The 15373-nt window shown below is 36.8% G+C and overlaps 1 long non-coding RNA gene across 2 annotated transcripts in view; it reads left to right on the top strand.

Moving 5' to 3' along the window:
- LOC124395868 overlaps positions 1–14971 on the top strand; it is a 30804-nt gene extending 15833 nt beyond the window's left edge. For both annotated transcript variants that reach the window (XR_006927692.1, XR_006927691.1), the window contains 4 exons: positions 586–624; positions 11394–11501; positions 11747–11789; positions 14665–14971. This is a non-coding gene — a long non-coding RNA (uncharacterized LOC124395868). The remainder of the gene's footprint in view (positions 1–585; positions 625–11393; positions 11502–11746; positions 11790–14664) is intronic.
- The last annotated feature ends 402 nt before the right edge of the window (positions 14972–15373 follow it).

The raw sequence follows: 15373 nt of genomic DNA, 5'->3' as shown, positions 1-15373 counted from the left end.
GCACACATAAAACAGAAATTGGAACAGTTTTGATAAACATAATATACTGGTGATATTGTGTATTGCATTCAGATGTCTTGATGAGAAACTATATATCAAAACAGTTAGTCGTCTTTGGCCTGTACTGATGGTTATGTGCAGTATGAATGAAATAAAGCTTAGTATTTGAGGCGATACATCCCAGAGAGAAAAACACATTTATTCAGATTTGTGCCAGTTATGACAATGACAAGTCTGTTTGAGGTTAATTTCTAAACAGCTACATTTACATTATTGTGGGTAAAAAAATGGGACAAAAGCAACCTGTACCTCTTTGGCAAATCAATGTTTAGCCAAATGATGCCTAACTGTATTGTCTGCCATGTCTTAGATACTGTATTATCAGGGTTGAGTTATGACTGTTCTTTGGAAGTCTGATTCGAATGAGTTCATTCCCATAATATCCCAGAGGTATGTAGAAAGAATGAAGTTAGAAGTGTGGGTCATCTATGGGCAATTTATCATTTTCTATCAGTGATCACATCTTAAATCACAGCACATTTCACAAATCACTGCGTTGTGTGACACCATCTTTCTTCACCATAGGTTACTGAACTGCATGATGAAGCTGGTGATACGATTCAGGTATGTTGGACCTTGATTCTACATTCCTAATAAACAGGCTTTGTGTCACATAGTAAATCTACAACACTTTAAATAAACAGTCTAAGAGTTTAAGCAGTTCTTGCATCAATTCAGGTTGTGACTAATGACATACAGAAAGATGGATTCCAATACATTTTTCCTACAAAAGGATGAATGACCTAAGGAGAGACAGATATCTGTTTTCTCCGTGCACTCCAAATGTGCTTCCAGAAATTCCCTTTTGTAATAAAGTTTGACATGATAATAGTCAAACAAACCACATAATTACACTTTAGATGCATTAACGGTCTCCTTGACAGAGGCTCCATTTTGAACTACCTTGTCAGATTGTGTCTTTGTACTGTCCCAAGAATGACCTCAATTCATAAAAAGTTACAGAAAGACAATACGTTTTCCAGATTACCCTCATTAAGCTCGACAGGGCATAATGAGCGAAGACAAAGAGGCGTTTGACAGATACATTTTTATTAGAACTGATTGTAACAAATAACAGAAACTCTTGAAATGTGGGACATTTGGATTTGGTTATTCATTTTTTACATTGCCACAGTGATTGTAAGGTATCATGTGTTTTCATTTTATATAGTTTTCATTTATATAGGTTTTTGGTTTATGGTGTCAAATTTTATACTCTTCATCTTTTTTACTCTTTTGGAAAAACCCATAAACGTTAAGGAATTTAAATGTTTTACTGAAATCGTTAGTCGGGATGATAAATAGAGGACCACAGTAATTGATTCAATATCAGGTGGAAGCTAAGAAAATGAATACTGTCTAAATTTAAAACATTTGCATTAACCCAACCATGTTGGCCTCATTTAAATGAATTTTGAACGATGAAGAAGTTGGGGGAAGACCGAACCCTGAGTAATTGAATGCATTCTGACTGAGCTTGTGCCAAAAATAATAGGACCATCAAATTTTGCAGTGACTTTTGGACAGGTTTTCTCTACAAATCTGTACCGAATGTTGAGAAATGACAAAGAGACTGGCAAAATTCATTATTATGATTGACTGGAATAAGTGGTAGTTGCAGGTGTCTCCAGCCCTGGAGGCTAATGAGCTGATGGCTTTTAAACCACTTTGAGGAACTCTGGATTTGACAGCAGTGGTTGAGTTGGCCATCTTTAGTGACAACTGTGAGAAACACCTGTCAAACCTCCAGCATATGTTTCACCAGGTTCGGGCAAGTGAAATAAGATCCTAGTGCTGACCACAAAAAGTAGAAAGGACTGTCTTTGAATAATATTTTTATCTGTTGTAGCAAGCTCATACAAAAATTTCACAACTAGAGCCATGGCACTTAATGTCTTCACCAAAATCCTGCAGCAGGTACTGTTAAACTGACAGAAAAATCTAAACAAAGCTTATACGGGCGTAAGTGTGGACATAGTTTTGCTGAGCCAAGATTTCACCAAGATGTTTGTCCTGCAGACAGATGTCTCAGGTGCCGCAGGCCAATTGCTTTTATAAGCTGAGAGTTCAGTCCCCAGGGGCTAGTGATTCAACTGTGAAGAAACAATGTGTAGCTGTAGAATTGTTGATTTGACTCTTTCAGGTGCTAATTTTTAGGCATTTTCAGCTAAAAAGCTCTTTGGTTTGTCTGGGTAAAATAAGGGAGTCAAATGCAAGAATTTGACTCCCTTGCCATTGCACTTGTCTTTTCAACCTTTATACAGTTAAGTATTGTATTGCTTATTCTTTAAATTAGAGCCATTAAGAATGTATCTTTAGACTCTTTTCATCCAATAGTCATGATGGTAATAATGATTTTATAATGTGCATTATTTCACATTAAATTTGCAAGTATTCATTTACATTTGAAAGGGTCTGGCATGGAGGAGTTGGTGTCGACTCTATAATGCCAAGCTAATTCATGAGTTGCTCAGGAGCTCCTAGTTTCACAACTCCATCTGACTGTATAAAACTGTAGAAAGGACATTAGTCATCATCACACATGAAATTCTCACTCTTTGGTGTTTTAATGATTTATAATCACACTCTTGTCAGCCAAATTAAGTTGGGTTTTCCTTTCCTGGGAGTCTGGTTCCTCTCAAAGTTTCTTCCTCATACCATCTAAGGAAGTTTTTCCTTGCCACAGTCACTGCAGAAATGCTCATTGGGGATAAATACACATTAATCTAAGTGAATTTAGTTTTTACATTCTTTAAGGCTGCTTTGAGCCAAATTCTATTGAAAAGCGCTATAGAAATTTAATTTCATTAAATTGAAATGAATTAAATATAAGACTTGCAATCCAGGTCATTATTGGTAGAACTTTAGGAGAACTCTTTTACACATTCAAATTCACTTCCTGAAATTCAACCTGAGTTCTTCCATGAGATAAAGATGTTGACCAGCAATCTGTCAGCTTTAGGCTTACAGCTTTAAAATGGTATTTTACTACTTTAAATTGTGTATGGTGACATGAACGTTGAACTGGAATCCCATTCAGGGTGTTTTCCAACCTTAAATTCAGTGTTCTTAGGACAGACTCTGGATCCTCCATGACCATTATCAGGATAAAGATGAAGATGATTACATTCTGGACTAGTCATCATTTCTTTGATGAAGAGTTTAGTTCATGGCATAAATATGCACGATTTCTACTGTTTCTTACTGTGTTATAATGTCCTCAAAAAATCCCATTGTACTTACAAGTACATATTAATCAAATGTCTATACCATCGTTCATGAAAAAGACTTTTGGCACCTGTGCCACAGTTTGGTATCCCTGAGAGACACTACCTGAGATCACAGAGAGTTTATACAGTCCAAATTCCCATGTCTTATCACACACTCATGCGGGTCTGATAGCACAAAATCAACACAGAGCCATGAATGAAATCTCCGTAGGGCTAGACCTCACAAGAATTTGCTCTATTTCTTCCAATGCGTAGGAGAATTGAGAACATAGGGGAGATTCTATCAGGACTCGATCCCTTTCACACTAGCTACTCTGTTCATTTTGTGGAACACTACAGCTTGTCTTCATGCATTCATGACTGCATGACCCTTTTCTTTTCAGTTGTTGTAAATAATATTGCATCAAGCTGTCAGGGACTATACATTCTATGATAAAGTGGTACTTAGAACACCAAATGGAGATATTAATAGGACATAAAAGCTAAAAGATGTGTGTCATCTCTTAAAAGAGGCTGTACATAAACCAGGGCTATAGAGACGGAAATGCTGATGTCTTTTTTTTCCTTTCCGAGCTGCACGTTAGCCAGATGATCTGTCTGCTTTCATTGGCTCAAGAACAAAAGTCATCAGTCCCAACAATGGTGATATTGTGAGTGAAAATATGTTTTGCAAACTTACAGACAGTAAATTATGACTCAATTAGTCTGCAGTGAACTGTGTTCTGTGGTTAATGAGATCAGTCACACTCCACAACCCATAAATCCGTGCTTTGATTAGCACATCTGCTATAATGAAAGAGGCTTTTATTCAAAGAACTGTACCAGCAGTTGTTATTCTGTATTGCTGAATGGTTCTTGCTTATGCATACATATTTAAGAGAGACTTTTAGCACATCATTGCTGATATAATTATTGGCATAAACCAATGTGTAGGAATCGCTAAACTTAAATTGAGTGCTCATATCTTTACCTACATCTTCATTCATATTTAAAAGGTTTTTTAAATAGTTGGATACAATTGGAAATAAAAACAAACAAAAATCAAAGTTTCAACCCCCATTACCTGTTTATATTAAGAAATACAATGGGGTAAAAACTTTGCGCACAACTTTTAATGAAACTGTTATGTGCTAGTAAAATATTCGGCTTGGTTGGATTTGACCACAGTTTAGAGGGTGTTTAGGAGCTGTGTGTACAGCACTTTACTGCTGTAGCAAGGCCTCTGTCATACATTGAAATGCTATCAAAAAATGGGCTGAACCAATCACTGCCACTCCCCCTCATCATCATTTCTTTCTCACTAACATTTTCCTCTTTCCTTAGATTTTTTCCATGACATTCTGTTTAGTTCTTGGCCGCACATTAAGTGTGTACTCAGCACCTAATCATGTCTAGCCACACATCCTTGTGTTCAACCACTTAATTAAATTCTCCTCTTGGGCCAAATGACTCAATAAATAATGCCATGCCCCTGCCTCATCATCTATCATGGGCAAGTCTAGACCCTTCTTACGGAGGCCCTATACCTCTATACTTCCTCTTGTCCCCCTCGAAATATTAAGTCACTCTTTCCTAAATCAATTAAATTTTTCTAAACATAAGAAAAGTGGTGATGCAGCAATCAACAATCTGCAAACTGTCCCCTGGCTCCTCCAATTCATTTTATGATGACTTGGTTTGACCCAAACACAACAATCTAGTACTGTGTAGCTTTTCTTGATGTCTCAGTAAGACTTGGGAGGGTTACCAGGTTTGGGCAAGTTGAGACGAGTTGCTAAGTAGTCAGCGGTTGCAACAAAAATTCCTGTAGTCACCAGAAAGCTCTTATTGCAGATAAATGCGATGAAATTCACCATTTTATGAAAACCAATCCTGGTGTTGAATATCTCTTGACCTAATGCCAGAGGTTCGCACATTCGAGAAAAATGTCCAGCCATGAACTTGATGTCTGAAATTCCATGTGTTGAAAGAGATAAATATATACATATACAGTATGTTAGGGGTGTTACGGTATTCGAACCAAGATTTCTGCGGTACAGGGCTTTCGGTTTGGTACACACACATACCAATCCAAAAGAATGCAATCCTTTCCACGTGTGAAACATAGTTCAAATCTGAGTTCCCACAGGAACATATTAATAAGATTTGTTTTGCGCATGCAAAAAAACGCTAAAGAATACATAGTGGCTAGTATAATTCACACATGTTAAAAACAATAAACTGCGTAAATAAAAAAACGACAAGAAATGTAGAATTCTGAAACGTGATTTAAACGGCATGCATTTGACCTTTCCACGTTTTAAACTTTAACCACTTTCAGTGAGGTTTTAGTGCATTTTCACTTTGATCATGTATTAACCATAATGCAATTCGAATACCTGGTGATACCTGAACTCGGTGGGATTTCTTCTCTCAGTGGAACCAATGGGAATTCAAACTACGCAGCAGTGTTTCCTCTCTTTAGTCTCCTTATTTCCTTCTTCAATAATGCCAGTGCTATCTTGTGTGCCCTCTCATAGACCAATAATCAGCCAAGCCATCACAGTCAGTAAGACTACACAGTCAGGTAAATGGTGAATGAGGACTCTGAGCTCTTGCTATTTTGCTTAGGCAAAATTGTAAATGTGTCACTAATTTCTCACAGGAATAAATAAAATGCAGCAGCAACCAACAAATTAGCACCAAAATCACTAAACACATTCCAGATGTTTCCTTATTAACACATTTATACTGTTCTATACTGTTCAAGGGTGGACTTTTTTCTCTTGCAGCTCTTTCTGCCAGCATTGAGAGTTAAACACACAAAAAAAACAACAACAAACTAACAAAAAAAAAAAATGGATGGTCAAAGGGACCAGACATCCTTCAAGCATAAACACAGTCTCATAAAGTTATTTTGTGAGTATGACATCTGTTGTTGTTGGTGTGTGTGTGTATCAAGGCAGTGAAATGAGGTAGAATGACTCTTGGGTGGTTCTGCTCAGTCTCCAGCTGTGTTTCTGCTGTCAGCGTGATGTAAATCTGCATCACTAATCTGCACTCATCCATACAGGAGGATAAATGGAGGATTTAACACATGTTGAGCACCAATTAAGATACATTTGCATTCAGCTGTTAGACTTAACTGGTTTTATTATAGTAATATATTGATGGTTATTTTGTTGGGGACATTTTTATTTATTTTTTTATTCAGTACAGGCTTTAACAAGTGCTTTGATAGAAACCGTCATTTGAAACTATCGAACAAATTGCATAATGCAACACATTAAGGTGTTTTAGTCAGGTGTTGGGCCTCTGGATCAATTTGAATACAACTTGGTATTAATTCTGTAAGTCTCTGGAACTTTATTTGAGTGATGAACAAGCTTCTTCCAAAAGATTATAATTATTCTAAGATTATAATTATTCCCACTGCATTGGGTTAAGTTTCTCATCACAGTGATCTAAGGAAACGGCTCGTACATTTGAGCTCTTAAAGGTTTGAACTCATGGTTCACATCTCCACAATGGTGGACAAAGTACACAAACCATGTATTTGAGTTAAAGTAGAGATACAGTAGGTAAAATATTAAAGTGCTCCCTTTAAACTTTCACTTTAGTAAAAGTACAAAACTATTTGCCTTCAAATGTTCTTAATTATATGAAGTATTATGATTTATTATGTTTATAATGTTCCTAATATAATTTTTGTCACAAGACTTTGCTTAATCAACTCAGTTTATGTGAAATGACTATTTCTATGACTGACTATTAATAGAATATTAATGTCAAACACTGATTGATATCTATTCAAATGATCATGAGCCCAAAACTCATGCAAATAAGACCAGGGGTGTCATTTATTACCACAAGTTTTATTTTATTAATCTTAAAATGTTCTGCTTGCTGTTGAACTGATGCTGAACTATGCGTTTGTGCAAAGTAGATACCACCAAGTGGCAATCAAAACAAGTTCCAAACAAAGCGCCAGCTCTACCCTGATTGGTGGCTTGCTTCGTGTTTGACCAGTTGCATTTTTATCCACTCATAAATAAGAAGGATAACTGATTTTGCTAAATGGAGTTGCGTAAAAAGTAAGATGTTTAAATTTGAAATGTAGTGAAGTAAAAGTAAAAGTCTCCCCAAATGGAAATACTTCAGTAAAGTACAGATGTGCTGAAAAGCTTTTTAAATACAGTAATGAGTTAAATATTTTTTTGTTACTGTCCACCAGTGCATCTCCGGGGATGTTGTGACTTTGAAATAAGATAATGCAGAGTAGACTAGTTGGACAGGTGAAGCAACTTCACCCCTGACCTTGCACACAACACCTGTAGCAGAGATATGGATTAGTGTTGCGCTGAACAAAGAAGGAAAGAACAGGAAGGTCCAAAACATTTTGTGCTGTCCTGCTTGATGATTATCATGCCTCACCATGCTATGGTGAAGGTTCTTTTATGTTTATTAGTGTGTGGGATGAAGACGATGGCTTTTTAGATAGATCCTTTCTCTTTTTTTGATGAATAAACATCAGAGATTTGCATGACATTCGTATTGATGTACAAAGCTTAGTTTGGGTTCTGCCATGGACCACTGACTGCCCTATATCATCTTAGAAAAGTGTGTGTGTGTGTGTGTATGTGTGTGTGTGTGTGTGTGTGTGTGTGTGTGTGTGTGTGTGTTATTTGATCACATGCATGCAGGTGCTCCTGCCCCCAAACTAGAAAACTTCAGGGTCTTTAGCAAAAACATAATAAAAACATCCACACCTGGAGGCCTGGAGCATCCTGGAGAGAAGTGAGAGGAAAATGTCTTAGCTTCAACTCCAAACCAAAACCACAAAGCCAAGAAAAAGGGCTTTAAATCCCAGAGCACCTTCATGTGTTGGTTTACATTTTTAGATGACAGGGGCTTTTGATCTGTCTGTCACAGTCTGCTGTGCCACACAATCACAACTAAACATAACAGTGGAAATCAAGATTGCTCTGTCCTGCACATAACAACGTACTGTCTGTGGTTTCTTTTGCTTGCTTGTTTAGCTTTCACTGTGAAGATTCGCTTTCACTTGCCAGTAAAATTTCACCTTGCAGGCTTGATTTTACTATGAAAATTAGCTTTCATTCCGGGGATTAGCTTGTACTTGTTAGTTAACTTACTAAATAAATGATTTGTCTACATGTTAGTTTCAGCTGAACTAGCTAAATCAGCTGAACTAGCTTTGATGATTTTTACTTGTTTGCTTAGCTTTTACTTTAAACAGGTTGTATTTTGCTCACTAGTAGATTAACCTTCTTCCGCAGGATTGTCTTTCGCTTGCTAGGTTAAGGTTCATGCTCTGGATTAGCTTTCACTTGCTTGATTAGCTTTTACTTCCTAGGTTAGCAAAGCATGTCTGTAACCCCGTAAAAAAAACTTTTTGGTGGCTTCATGGTTAATGGGAAAATTCAAACCTAAAAACCCTACAAAAAAAGTGTGTAGGAATATTTAAAGAGAACAAATTTGTAGGCGAAAAAGTAATGCTAATACCCAGGCAACACTGCATGCAGGACCGCATATGGCTGCGATCAGAGTGTAAATTGTCACTTTACCAGATGTTTAGAATCAGAGTCATGAGCAGTGTGGGATTCTTCGATTATTTTGATACGAGGTTGGTTGTTTCCAGCACTGTGAAAAAGTGTGTGACAAATATTAATATTAAATAACTAATAAATTCTTAAATCTAAACGAATTTGATTATTTTATTATTAGTGTTAGTTGTAGTAGTAGAAGGAGGAATACAAATGTCAATAAGCCAGATCACAAATAACTTTCAATCAACTAGCAAACTAAAGAAAATTCAGAAGAAACTGCTTATTTTGTCGGGGAAAAAAGGGACAGTATGATTTTGAAATATAATTATGAAATATATCCATAAAATTGATGTTTTAAATGTTAAAATGTGTTTTTTCTTAATGTAAATACCGTAATAAATGTAATACAGCCATAGAGTTACGAGAACATTTACTTTATTTGTACTTTTGGGAAAAAGGTACTACTACAGTAGCTTTTTGTTCGACCATAGAGACTCGTGTCTATTTTCCACCCATCTCTCTCTCCCTCTCGCTCTCTCTCTCTCTGTTAAACCCTTTCTCTTATAGCAGATGGCTTCAAGTCAAGCTCACATAGACTCCGCCAGTGTGGTCAGAGTGGGAACATTCAGCCATCAAAAACGGATTAACGTTAATTAGGTGACTCTTTTACGATGGCAACGGGTGGAATTTGACTTGGACCGACGTTTCACGCACTCCTAAGGAGCCACGGCTCTCTAAGCTAATAAATGTGAGCTCTCATTGGGTCAAAAGACCTTGGATTGAAACAGTCTAAGCTGAATACAGCGCTTTCGAGTCTGGCTAGGAGACCGTGATGCTGTATGGGCTTTGACGTTTTTACACTCGCCCTTAAAACTCAGTCTGTCAAGGCTAAATAGAGCCTTTCAGACTGACTGCTGAACCTAATTCTCTTTTTTTCCTCCTCAATCATGAACACTGCACATCGAAATGCTTCGAAAAATACACCAGCGCCTCGTGAAACGGCTGAGTGTATAAAGAAGACAAACACATAAATAAGGAGATAAGCGTCACTGTTCTGTGTTATTTATAAGCAGTCTAACAGGAGGCAAATCCTAATGTAGACCTTAAAAAAAGGTAAACCTGACCACGGTGTCTACGATGCCCGTTTCTTTGTGCTTTTCCAAAATAGCTTGAGCAGCACATCTTAAACACCAAGTCTGCTTTGAAACCTTTGCCTGGGAGAGACCTTGCTGATGCAGTGTAGACACCGTGGTCAGCCAAGGAAATTAAATGCAGCTGATGAAAAACACATTACACTTACTTACATCCTCTGCCTTAGGAAGATGTTCAGTGTCATCAACAAAGAATTGGCAGAAACCAGTAGGACCAGGTACACCCATGTCTGGCCAGAAGTGGTCTTCATGGAAGAATTGCATCTTAAAGGCAATATTTCTGACATGGAAACAAGGTTAATCAACTCAACTATACATAGAAAACATAAGAACTGGGCTGCAGAAAAATGGCAGCAAGTCCTCTAGACTGATGAGTCAAAATCTGTTCTTTGCCAAGAAAATATCTGCAAATGAACTTGGAGATTTGGTCAGGATTAACAGTGTCCTCAGTGCTGAGAAATACAGTCAGATACTTATCCATCCTGCAGTACCATTAGGGAGGAGTCTGATTGGCCACAATTTTACTTTGTGGCAGGAGAATGACCCCAAACATACAGTCAGTGTCATTAAGAACTATCTTCAGTGAAGAGAACAACAAGGAGTTCAGGAAGTAATAGTTTTAGCCCCTGCAATTGGGTCATGATCTCAACATAATCGAATCTGTATGCGATTACATTAAGAGACAGAAGGATTTGAGGCAGCCTACATCCAAAAAAAGATCTGTGGTTAGTTCTCGAAGAGGTTTAAAACAACCAACCTGCAAGAATAATTGATGCTGTTTTGCAGACAATGGTCACATCAAATATTGATTTGATTTGGGTTTCTCTTCTATTCATTTACTTTCCATTGTGTTCAAAAAATAAAAATACTAGTAACACTCTTGAGCTGTACTCTATTAAATATTTATATGCATATAAAAATAATCATTGAGATTGAGTATTCTGTTCTTCTAATTATATTTTCTATAAAACTTACCAAGAGCATTTTTACTTTAGGATTGACCGCTATTTGTTTTTAATTTTGCAAATGTAAAATGTAATAATAATAATACTTATTATTATTATTGTATAAATTTTATTATTTTTATTATTTTTGTGTTTGTTTGGATACCATAATAATCTCAAGGTTTTTCGGGACCCCAAGGTTAGGATGTAATGTTTGTGTGCAACAGGTAAAATTATTCTTAAAAAGATTATTTTTAGTTATTTTAAATAAATTAATATTAAATTAATATGCATGATCAGTTTTGGACTGTTGCTTGATGCGGGATAAGCAGGATAATGACAATGTAATATATCGATCTAATTATAAACAAAAAATTGTACTTGGTTGTAGATATGTGTACACAGGTGAAATGTATAAATATTCTGAAAAAAACGGATGTTTGTTTTTTGTTTTTTCAGGTCTGAGAGCAGGGCCTTTATTGGTAGTTGATTTTCTTTTTCCTGATGACAGCCGACAGGGGGAGCCCGAGCGTGAGACAAGAGAAAAATCTCATTTTAATTTTTCAGGTATGGAAATGATGCTTAAAAGGTAGAAATGTGTGACAAACCGTGTTGTATTTTAGTTGTCAATGTCTGTAGTTAAAATAAGTGGAATTTTTATATAATTTTGAATTTTGCGAATATTGTATATATGTGTATCTGTGTCTGTGTTGCTTCTGAAAATGAAAATTTTCCATAAAATGAAATCACATAAAAGAACCTGCGGTAAATATAAAGCATTAAAAAAAATTATTTGCTTCATTTTTTCCAAGCACTTCCTGGACGTATTACAGAACCAGTTTCTCCAAATCAAAGGTAAAACTTGTGAATGTGTCTAGAAAGGTTCAAACAGAGATTTATTGCTTCAATTTTTGAAATTGCCAGTAATTGAAAAGATAAAGATGTAAGTAGGCAAATATATTGTAATAATTTACAGGCTATAAAAGGTGCATTGATGGTCTAATGGTATTGATTGTATTTAAAATGCTTTACTCTTTCACTGAGCTCTATGGCATATTGTTATAATTGAATGTATTTCTATTTAACCAAAAGCTGTATATTAACAATATTTAAGTTTTTTTGCAGAATTTTTTCAGGTCTATGCACAATAAAGAAATATTACATGCTGTCACACTTACATAATATAATGATTAATTATCAACCCCAAAATAACCAAATCACAGTTGCAATAAATTGTTTAATTAAACATTTTCCATAGAGTGTACATTACCAAACAACCTGTTAACATTACTTCACAGCTCTTACCTTCAAAGATATTTTATTTGCAATATTTATGGTTTATGAGGCATCAAGGATCTTGCACAACTGAAGTCAGTTTAAAAAAAAAAAAAAACCCACAAAGGAAAACAACTAATCATATCTGCACCACTTTCATAACATGTTCAGACAGGCCATCTGTTCATCATTCTGCTTTAGGCATTAAAAACCTGCCTCCATTTTTCCTCTGTTTATATCACTGTCAAACATTCACACACATCCACACAGGCAGACCGATGTAGACATCTCACCAATGCATCAGTCAGGCTTTGGCTTTTGTCTCATGTGGTTTAAAGTGTGTGTGTGTGTGTGTGTGTGTGTGTGTGTGTGTGTGTGTGTGTGTGTGTGGAGGAGGGGGGTAAAATTTGTGCTGTTTTTTTGAACTTATGAACTTTTGAATTGAGCAAAGTTGCAGTGAGTAGGTGTTTAGTACTTTATTTACTACATTTACAGTTTACCAGACAGTTTCCCAGTTTACATAGCTGATAAAATGACACAGGTAATCAGAAAAGCTCGACCGTTGGAGGGCAAAAAAATCAAAGTGAATCAAATCTCCCATCTGATCTGCAATCGGACAAAAAACATCTTTGTCGAAGGAGGTGACCTGGCCACACATTGCTTATGGAAAATAGGAAGTGAGTTTATTTTGTGTAACAATATCGTGTAAAAAGTATTCACTTTATTGTGCAGCTCGGACGAATACAAAGCTGAGAAGCTGATAGGCTCCTTTTGTTGGTTGTTAGTTTTTTTTTTTTTGAACCAGAGTGAAATCAGATAGCAAAATAAGATAGTAAATTAAAAAGTGTTGTTCTTCTTATATAATTATTATATTATATAATTATACAGTGTGTGTGTGTGTGTGTATATATGTGTTTGTACTCATCCTTCTTCAGCAAGTTCTTCACCCTGGTCAAGGCAGATTCTGAGTCTTTCCCGATATACTGGGAGCAGAACGGGAACACACCCTGGATGAGATCAGTTCATAGCAGGACTCCATGAACACACGTTCACCACTAGAGGCGATGTACAGTAGATGATCCACCTACTGTCCCCATACTGACAGTTAATTGAGCCAAGATTCTACTATACCTCCACTTCAGAGGGCTTCTTTAAACATATTTTTCATTCATATCCATTTTGTGTGTGGCTTTTTTAATTAAAAGCTATTGTCACTAAGAAGCGTGACACAAATCTGGATGTAGATTTACTCTGATAATAAATAAACCAGAGGCGTGTTTAGGGTTGTAACAGTACCTCTGCATTGCTTATGACCACTTCACACCATTGGGTTTAAATAACAGCATGTCCTCAAAGGTTTTAAACTTTACTAAGCGGCAATTTGCAGCTACACTGAATCCAGAATATAGAGAGCATCCTACATGATCAGTCGTGATTTTTTTGATTGATATTGAAATGCAGCCTAACAGCACTGACTCAACAACTGGATTTTGAAAAATGCTGCAGTATGTAGGGAACACTGGGTCGAGCTTTGTTTTCAGATAAAGACAGGAGAGAGGTGGTCTTTGATCTGTGAAATCTCATATCTTTGGGCTTGTGTTGCCAAAAGATGCTCTGAAGCACAATCAGACAATCTGCATGGGAATTCCCTTCTGATAAAGTGCACATGAAACCATGCAAAAAAAACCACCCTTCTCATTCATAGGTTTATTTCCATTCTTATGCACACTTATTCTTTCTTCTAGAGACCTGAAGCACATTCTGCTGCGGAATAATTCCTTTTGAAAGTAACTGTATAGCTTATCAGATCCCGGTAGCTTTTACGCACTGGCTGTGGGTGAACGCCTACACGCAACATTCTTTTTTTTTTCATTATACAACAAAGATCCTCTTCTCATTCACAGCTGGATGCCATCCTAATGACAACTGCTCCTGTTTACCTTTTGTGCATCCATCCCACATATCCTGTTTTTTTATTATTATTTTTTTTTACCTCTCATCATTGTCCGGGGTGTATTTACCAACACGGGTATGACCTTATCACTTTGAATTCGTATTTCCGATCACACAAAGTTTCCAAGCTTAGAAAAGAAGGATGACACAGAAGCATGCATTTTCTTTGAGCTCTTTGTTTGGCATTATGGTTGTTTTCTTGTTTTCGGAAGCAGGGCCGGAACCTGATAAAGGTCAGTCTTTAAGATTAAAAGTGAAACACGCATCTGTTTAGTGATAGGAAAGAAGAAGAAGGATAAAATGTGTGGGTTTTTTTTAATGCATTTTGTATTTATCTCCCTACGTGTGTGTGTGTGTGTGTGTGTGTGTGTGTGTGTGTGTGTGTGTGATGTCTGTGTATGCAATTCTGAGGGTATGTTTGTATGTGTGTGTGGCTATGTGCACGTCTCCTCCACACCTAAACAGACCTCACACGGTTCATTTGTGTCGGTTCTCTCTCCAGATTGGACATTCGATTGGACCGAGGGATATGATGTCACCACGTGGAAGTACTTTGATGGGCATGAGGGTACCGGGGCAGCCAAGCAGGACAATGAGGCATTATAGACACCACGCCATTGATTTCTATCAGCACAGGGACACCCGGGATAGTGCATCGCTCTCTGATGAAAGCACCCTGCACCCTTAGCACCACCTGATTAGAACACTTCCACCACAGAACAGTATAAACATCCAGGAATGGACCTGACTGCTAAATGTTCATTTTCCATGGTTATGCTGGTAATAAATATATCAAATATGTTAATGCACTTTTAGCACAAGGTTCTATTATGATGTTACCATGCAATATTAACTTTTTCGATTTTTACCTGTTCATCTAACGCAAAGTCTATTTGCAATTCTGGAACGAGACTGCCATCTGCTGGATGGATTCGATCACAATCATCTTTTAATGATGAACATCTGCCTGGAGCTTCTTTTAGCTGAAAACAATTGAATTCTGATGAGGATGGCGTCACGTTCACAGCCTAGATTTGAGATGTGTCAAGGTTATTTCTATAGCACTTTTCACAATGGACATTGTTCTAAAAGCAGCTTTAGAGAATTTAAGAATTAACAAGAACGATGTGTATTTATCTCTGATGAGCAGCCTGGGGCGACTGTGGCAAGAAAAAACTACACAAGATGTAATGAGGAAGAAACCTTGACGG

This window comes from Silurus meridionalis, chromosome 2 (assembly GCF_014805685.1).
Source record: "Silurus meridionalis isolate SWU-2019-XX chromosome 2, ASM1480568v1, whole genome shotgun sequence".
Lineage (NCBI taxonomy): Eukaryota > Metazoa > Chordata > Actinopteri > Siluriformes > Siluridae > Silurus > Silurus meridionalis.
This window is presented reverse-complemented; position numbering and strand designations above follow the sequence as displayed.